Source organism: Dasypus novemcinctus, chromosome 11 (genome assembly GCF_030445035.2).
Source record: "Dasypus novemcinctus isolate mDasNov1 chromosome 11, mDasNov1.1.hap2, whole genome shotgun sequence".
Lineage (NCBI taxonomy): Eukaryota > Metazoa > Chordata > Mammalia > Cingulata > Dasypodidae > Dasypus > Dasypus novemcinctus.
The window spans coordinates 1,700,346-1,709,093 of NC_080683.1; the positions used below are offsets into that span (position 1 = coordinate 1,700,346).

The following is an 8,748-nucleotide window of genomic DNA, read 5'->3' on the forward strand; positions in this document are numbered from 1 at the left end:
CAGACAATAGAATGAGGATAAAAAATGGAAAGCTGAGGATAAATCTGTGCCAAATTGGTGAAAAGGTTGTTTTCAAATCTTTGAAAATAAATAGAAATTGTGAAAGCACAACATAGTGTTTCTAATTAGCAGAGCTATATAATGGGTATGACAGTGATTGAAAGAGAAATTCTAAGGACATTTATTTTATTGGAAAGCTAAAAATTGTCACATGGGACTGTATAGCATAGTGAAACCTCATGTAAAATATGAATATCAGTAATATTGCTTATATAAGACTGTTTATACAAAATATAAACACACATAAACTTGAGAGATGGAAACAGAATAGCAGCTATGTATGGCAGGGGAAGCAAAGAGAGATTGAAAAGGGATGAGTTTTGTTTGGTTTCTGTTTTTATTTTTATTTTTCTGGAAAAATGAAAATGCTGCAAAATAAATGAAGTAATGAAAGCACAATTATGTGGTTATGCCTCTGATTGTGCACTTTGGAAGGACTTATGCTTTATTAATATGTATCAATAAAATTGATTTGTTAAAAAGTATTCAAGGGAGGAATGAAACCATATCCATGATGTTTTAGTTTGCAAAAGCTATCAGAATATGTTGGCTTTTTAAGTGGAGATTTATTAACTTCTAAGCTTACAGTTATAAGCTGAGAAATATGTCCTAATCAAGGCAGTAGGCCTAACTCTTTCCCTGATAATACTGCTGTTGGTGATCCTGGACTCCTGTCACATGGCATGGCACAATGGCATCATTTGTTCTCTGTTCTATTCAGGGTCTCCTTGCTTTTAGCATTCAGCTTCCTCCAGCTTTCTCTCTGGTCCTCTGGCTTTCTGTCTTCTCCAATGTCTTTTTCTGTTCTGGTTCCATTGATTACAACTGCTGTAGGCAGGTTAACCTTTGTGAGGGGAATTCCATGTTGCTGAGTCCATGCAAAACCTCTGTCCTTACCATGATGGCCACTTTGTTCATGTGCCCATTTGGCAATGAGAAGAGTGGTTGGCAATAGAGGTTGATTAATATTCACAGACTGGGTCATCCTATCCACTTGATTTATAAAATCTTCCTCTGATGAAGTCACTTTCTGATAACATTTATGTGGGACACAAATATTTTCATGTTTTTTGCTCCATCAGTAAAATATATCCACAATACTCTTCCCCTGGCCTCTTTGTACCCGATTTTCCATCATGTTTCTCCCAAGTCCCTGACAATCAAGACATAACATTGACCAAAATGAATCAGCATACAAATGCACTCACAGCCATTTCTCCTTCCAAACAAAATGAAAAACCAGGTGCACTGCTTGAAGTTCTGCCTACTGGGAGGACTTCCCTTCACCTCTGTTTTTTTGGAATATCAAAGAAAGGGACTGCAGTTTCTAAGGCTGTCCACTCTAAGGTAGTACCTGAATAATATGCAGAATCATCTATAAGCCAGGTCCAGGTTTTCTCTTCCCAAGTCAACTGATTTTAAGGAACTACTCAAGAGACCATAGCTGTACTCTGGGAAGGAGAAGGCAATGTATTAGAAGGAGGTCATGGTCATTTGTGCCACTTCTTCATATAAATCACTTATGCCTTCAGAACTCACTTAATATCACTTAAATTTTTTGATGGAGTGCAGCTGTGTATGACCAACTTTCTGGTTTAGCAGGTCAGAACCCAGCTTATGAAAGGCAACTCAGGTCACTTGGTAACTTGGTGGCCCATGATTATGCATTAAGTCTCTACTAAGGCCCTATAGTAGGTGAAACACTTTTTCTCAAAAGGAAAGTAGTTATTTACAGAGGATGGCAAAATTTTACTCCAAAATCCAAAGGGAGGGTCTGCATTGTGATTCTTTTATAGAGGCCTGTCAAAGGCTTGAGATCATCAGTATTAGCAACTGACACTGGCAGCACCATTGGATCTGCTGGAGGTGTCAAGTGGAAGAGCAGCTTGCCCAGCAGCCTGGATGTGTCTCAGAGTTTCTTCCTCTTCTGGTTCCCACTCAAAGGTAACAATTTTTTGTCACTCACTAGACAAATGGGCCAGAGTAAAGCACACCCAAATAAGGAATATTTGGTCTCCAAAATCCAAAGAGGCCAACTAAGGTTTGTCCCTCTTTTTCATCATAGGAAAGACCAGATGCAACATTTTAACCTTCACTTTAGAACGGATATCTTGACATGATCCACACCATTGGTCATCTAGAAATTTCATGGACATGTATTTTTGTTGGATTTATCTCCCATCTTCTGACACACAAATGCATTAATAAGGCTAGAGTAGTTGCTAATTCTTGCTCACTACATGAAATCAACATGTTATCATCCATATAGTGAATCAGCGTGATGTCTTGTGTGAGGGAGAAATGGTCAAGATCCCTGCAGAGAGTATTATGATATAGGGCTGGAGATTCAATGTAGCCCTGAGGGAGGACCTGTGAGGGTATATTGCTGGCCTTGCCAGGGGAAAGCAAACTTTTTCTGATGGTTGTTACTAATAGCATTTGCAAATAATGCCTCTGCCGGATTACTAGCTGCCTTCTGGGTAACTGAAGTTGTATTAATTTTTTCAAGGAATGATACCATATCTATAACAGCAGCTGTGATTGAATTCATTATCTTGTTAAAATTTTGATAATCCACTGTTGTCTACCATGATTTATCTGTTTTCTCCCCAGTAAAATAGGACAGTTGAATAAGGTTGTAGTGGGAATCCTACACCCTTGAAGTCCTTGATGGAGGTGTTGATCTTTGCAATCCTTCCAGCAATGTAGCTTTTTTTTTCTTTTTTGTGTGAATCAAAGAGTTTTATTTTTTCATAAAAATTGACACATATTTCTTTTTGAAAGGAGAGGAGCAAGCTAAAGCTCTTAAAAATCTATGCTTTTAAGCTACAAATGCCAATACCCACCCTCTCTCTCACAGCCTTCATTTTCTTGCATGGACAGGTGTTTCCCAAACCAATCACAGCTCTGGGACTGATTCTTAATTCCCCAGCCTAGAAGATAGTTTTAATCTGCCACACTTAGCCCCTCCCTCAAAGCAAAGAGAAGGCCCTTTCCCAATAGTTCATATAATCAGATTTCTATATGACCTTTCCATCCTGTTTAGTCTAATTTGGGCTCCAGGAATATTTATTCACATATATAACTGCAAATTTAATTTTTAACAATTTGAATAGAGCTCTTTTAAAAATTTTCATTTGTTAATTTGATATTATTATCCTGATGTATGCAGATATACACTGAGCAAATAGGCAGACACGAATAGAGTTAGACACAGAAACACACTCATTGATGTTACTTATAATTTGTATATTTTATATATGGTTTAGTTTAATTTGGGTTCTAGAAACATATATTGCTTATATAACTGCATATTTAACCCCAACAATTTAAGCAAATAGACAGACATGAATAGTTTGACACAGGAACATAACTGAGTTACATAAAACTTTCATATTTTACAAATAAGTGTGACTGCAAAACATTTGAAAGACTCCTGAAAGGTTTTTTTCCCCTTAATTTGCACTATGACCATGTAGTTTTGCACAAGAATTTTGTTTCTTAACTAATGGCTTGTAACCAAAATGTTCCCAAAGTTTTAATACAATTTTCCTTTGTTTCAGAACCTTGTATTTTACTTTGACTTTAGCAGACTTTGGATGAGCAAGACTAATTCTATGTATATTCACTGAGGCTATTGAAGTCTCAGGGAGACTGGTTTCTCTCATGAATTGCCACTCTTACTAATCCTGACAGTCAAGGCAGGAAGTCTCCTTCATTTCCCAGTCCTTGCATATAAAAAGATCCCAGTGGACATTTACCCCCAAGGGTCAAGGATTCTACCAGGCAGCAATTTAGTCCACCTTGGAATCATGAAAGAAAGAAGGGTTACTAATACCAATAGGACAGGAGACAGGGATGTCTCATGTCTGCTTTTCCCTGGGCTATAGGGAATAAGCAAAATAAACATAAGCAAAGTCAAGGGGTAAGGCTAGGCTTGAAGTGACCATAAACAAAGGTAAGGTTAATTTAGAATTTACATTTACAATAATAGGTTCAGGCTAAATGCACCCAGTTGTAATTTCAGTTATTATCCATCTGCTGTTTTATAATATAAATGCATCTATAAATGATCTTAACTCTTAGTTACAAGTTTCTAGTAAGTTTTACTTTAAGATGAATTGGGTACCCCCATCAATCAAGTTATAAGAATCTTATCGGCAACAACCTTGTGAAGGTTTCCTGGTTTGTTTTTCTGCAGTATTTCATGACCCTTACTGCTGATTTCTCCCAGCAAAACCATTAAAAGGGATATCAAGTGATTAGAGGTTTATTGTTTTCAAGCAATATTGTCCTTCCTTTAGACAAGTTTATAGCTTTAAAACATTTCAAAGCATTTTTACATAGACTCACAGGGAGAGAGATTCAGAAAAGCGGAACCTGGGCAGAATGCAAATTTATTTTGGCATTTGACACCTTAGGGAGGGAACTTTATTGCATTTATTTTGATCTTGCTCTGTGTCCCTTTCAGCCTCCTCCCTTTCAGGCAGTTGGGAGCATACTGATTAAATAGAAATGTGGCTTATGAATAGAAGGCTTGGACTCACTGGAAAGGGGCACGCTACTCCCCACTTTCCAGCTCTCTGCTAAAATGGCTTGAAAGAAGTTTTCAAATTCAGCACCTTTCCCTGGGACCCCTTGTCCTGACAGGGCTGTGATTCAAGTCACTGGCTCCACCAGCCACCCTAACTGGGCCTGCTCCAACAAATTTGGGTGCATGACAGGGACACAGACACAGAAAATCCCGGAGTTCTGGCAAATGGGGCTGACCAAGAGAGGCAAGACAGCAGAGCATGCACATACACATTCATGCCGTGGTTTTGCCTTACAAACTACAATCAATTTACTTTGCCAATGGCAAGGGAAGGTTCCAGCTTAACCAAATTTTACCACTTTACATAATTACACAATTCTAACATCAGCATTGAGCTGGCACAAACAGAAGTACAAAATTTATTAATCTGACTTACAAGTTCTATATTTATACTTTTTGGCACAGCTGCCCCCACAGCCATTACAAACTTTAGAAAAAGAGAACTCTTAACATTAACATCTAATGTAAAGCACATTCATTAGCAATTCAGCACCATAACATGAGATTCCAGCTAGACCTTTCAATGTTTAACTTTACACCCAGACCAAGCTTCACTAAAAAAGCTTATTCATTTTCCTGTAACCAAGTTTTTCAATATCAGACCAATTTTCAGGATGTTAGGACTCAAACCAAAAAATAGCCTTTCTTATTATAATCAAGCCTTCACTATTTCAGTGGAGACAAGCCCAGTACCAAATTCTAACATGCAGGTAGACAAACCCCAAACACCAGGCTTTTCCCCTTTTTTTCCTCCTTTTATTTTCAGATCTAGAGAGAACAGCTTCCCTGGAAATTTCTGGAGGTACTGGGGCTCTCTTGGGAGTGACTGGGCTTCCCTTCCAGCAGTTAAAACTAGGGTTTTCCTGACTATGCTCCCTGGGGAGTCTTACCTTTTTCTGTGTTTGGAGTCTTTTTTGTTCCCAGAATTTCTTTTTTTCAGACCTTCCATTGCCCTCTATTTTCATCAGGAAGATTCCAGTGGAGCCCACATCTTTTCTGGATTAAATGTAATCCAGGGGTGCCCAGATTGGGGTTCACTTGAGTCCTCCTGGCTTCCTCGGAGATCCAGAAGGGGTAGCAAAATTCTACCTTCTCTGGCCTTCAGTTGCAAATCCCAGACAAGCCCCCAAAAATGTTATAGAAGTCAAGAGAGGTTCAGTTATTTGCATATAGAAAGGCCAGGACTCAGGAATTATTTTGGGAAGAAAAAAGGATTTATTTATGGCCAGCTGGGCTCAGAGCTTCTCATTCAAAATCTGAGCCCTGAACAAGATTTTTGAGTTCTTTTTATACAGAGGATGGGCCAAATTGTTCTTTGTTTCAGTGCTCAATAAACTTGAATTAACATATATCTTCCACATCCCAGGTAAGCTTTTAGCACGGGCTTCATACATTCTAGATAAGCTTTAGCACATTTGGCTTGCATTTCTCCTGAAAAGTTAAAGTTTATAGAGTTTGCATTGCTAAACTGTTTTTCCAGGACTGGAGTTGTTGTCATGGTTACCAAGGGCAGGGCTGCAGTTCTCACTGTCCAAGATGCACAGCTCAGGACAGATACAGCTCAGGTTATCTACAAAGAGATGAACAGCCTCCCCACCCATAGCCTACATCAATAATGATGATGGTATCATCAATGATCCCCCTGTTCTTTCTGAGGGAGGGGTGATATTGCCAGAATAGCCTGCACATAATGATATGGATGAGAATGATAACATACCAATGGGTGGGATTGATGGTCCTAATTCAATAGATCCTGTTGAATCAATGCCAACTATGATTAATCAAACAATACTTGTTCTAAATGAAGAAGCATTTGTTCTGGAACCTATTGATATCTCTGTCGAGGAAAAAAGAGCCAACAGGAAGAAGAATTATTATTGGCAGTTTCAAAGAATTGGATAGCAAGACAATTAGAGCCCAACTTAGTGACTATTCTGATATTGTTACTACTTTGGATCTGACTCCATCCACTGAGAAATTGATGATGTGGAAAGAGACTGGAGGAGGGGAAACAGTTCTCTTTACCTGCTCAGCCTTTGGGGAATAATAGACTACTCAAGATCTGTACATGCTGGTTTACACTGCTTGTACCAGAAGATCTTAGATAAAGGAGGAAAGGAGGAGAAACTGATAATTTGGATGAGTCCCTTAAAGAATTTGAAAATCCAGAGGCTCGCAGAGATAAGCATCAACAGCAACATCAGCAACATGATGTTATGATGAGCCCATTTTGAAAGAATTGAGCAGCCTCCAGTAGTCAGTGATGGAAATCAGCAGAACAATTATGGATGAGGCAACCATGCCCCCACCTCCACCTAAAGGAGTTAAGTAAAGCCTGGACAAATTGACCCAGGGCCTTGATGCCTTCCCAGCCAGTTGAGCAGATGGAAAGACCCCATGTTGAGCTCCCTCCAGAAGAGCCTCCAAAAAAGTCTGTCAGCTAATATCAGGGATAGAACTTCTGCCAGAAAAGGAGAAGGAAAAAGAGAAAGGGAAAGGGAAAGAAGATAATGAAGATGCTTCTGGGGGTGATCAGAATCAAGAAGAAAAAAAATGGAGTAAAAAATGTCTGCCAAAACTTTTTGGTCTTCAGTGACCTCTTGCTAAAACTGGAACTGAATCTTTAAATTGGCTTGAGCTATGTTGAAACACAAATGGAAAAAAGCTGCAACAAAGTTCTACAGCATCTGGGTTCTTAAAAAGCAGCAAACTATTTAGCTGATACAGGAAGTACCATACAGTGACATCATTGCCACACCTGGACCAAGATTCCATACTATTTGAGCAGCACGGAACATTATAGCTAGTGTTAATTTCACCAGTGTGTACAAATTTCCGCCATATGCAGGACACACACACAAAAACCTTCCAGAATATTTAGATTTTTGTCTATACAGTGTCTCTGCCTTTTTCTTTCATCCCTCCCCCGACCTCTCACCCCCAGTATTTTAAATTTATCAGTTTCATCTTTAGGGGAGCTGCTTATTTGGATTGTGTTTGTGTTCTGATGGAGAACGCAAGTACCTCAAGGACCCAGGAGATTATTTTAATAGTTCATATAGAAAAGATATGTACAATTTTGGTGCATGTAATTATGTTGAAGAGCAATGGAAACTCATGATTTTTATCTTCATTCTCCATTACTGCTTTGAAAAGGTAAACCTGTTTCAGAAAATGTCTGACAGTTTCATTTAAAAATATAATATGAGACTTTAACAAAAAGAAATTATTTTTCCCTATTTGTGACCAAGATTGGTGAACATCTAGGTGAACATCTGTGAACATGACGAGTCTTCATGTCAACGATTTTCCTTGGGGGATGACCTGAAACTGCAGACTTCATATATCATTTTGAGGTTTCTTTTAAACTTAGTAATTCCATAATAAGCATGGTATATGTGAAACTATGCTGTAACTGCTCCTTTCAACTACAAAAAGATAGGACTTACTTGGTTGAAGGTATTCTATTTTGCAGATCATTCCATTTGAGGCTTCATGATTGACCTTGCTATCATGAATTCCATTATTACAGTGAGGCTCCAACATGAACAGATATAGACTTTTTTTTTCTTCAAATTCTACTCAATTTATTCATTTTTTAAAAAGATATTACATTAAAAAAATATGAGGTCCCCATTTGCCCCCACCACCCCCACCCCACCACTCCCCCCCCAATAACACTGTCCCCCATCATCATGTCACATCCATTGCGTCTGGTGAGTACATCTCCGGGCATCGCTGCACCCCATGTCCCGTGTTCCACACCATAGCCCACACTTTCCCACGTTCCATGCAGTGGCCATGGGAGGACATACAACATCCGGCAATTGTCCCTGGGGCACCACCCAGGACAACTCCAAGTCCCGAGAATGCCTCCACATCTCATCTCTTCCTCCCCTTCCCCGCACCCAGCAGCCACCATGGCCACTTTTTCCATACCAATGCCACATTTTCTCAATTACTAACCACAATAGCTCATGAATAGAATATCAGTAAGTCCACTCTGATCCTTACTGTATTCCTCCTTCCTGTGGACCTTGGCTTGGTTGTGTCCATTCCACATCTATGTCAAGAGGGGGCTTAGATTCCACATG

At 39.2% G+C, this 8,748-nt stretch overlaps 1 pseudogene; it reads left to right on the top strand.

The window, feature by feature from the left end:
* The window catches only part of LOC101437849 (double-strand-break repair protein rad21 homolog pseudogene), a 43,382-nt pseudogene extending 35,944 nt beyond the window's left edge, over positions 1-7,438 (top strand).
* Positions 7,439-8,748: the final 1,310 nt, after the last annotated feature.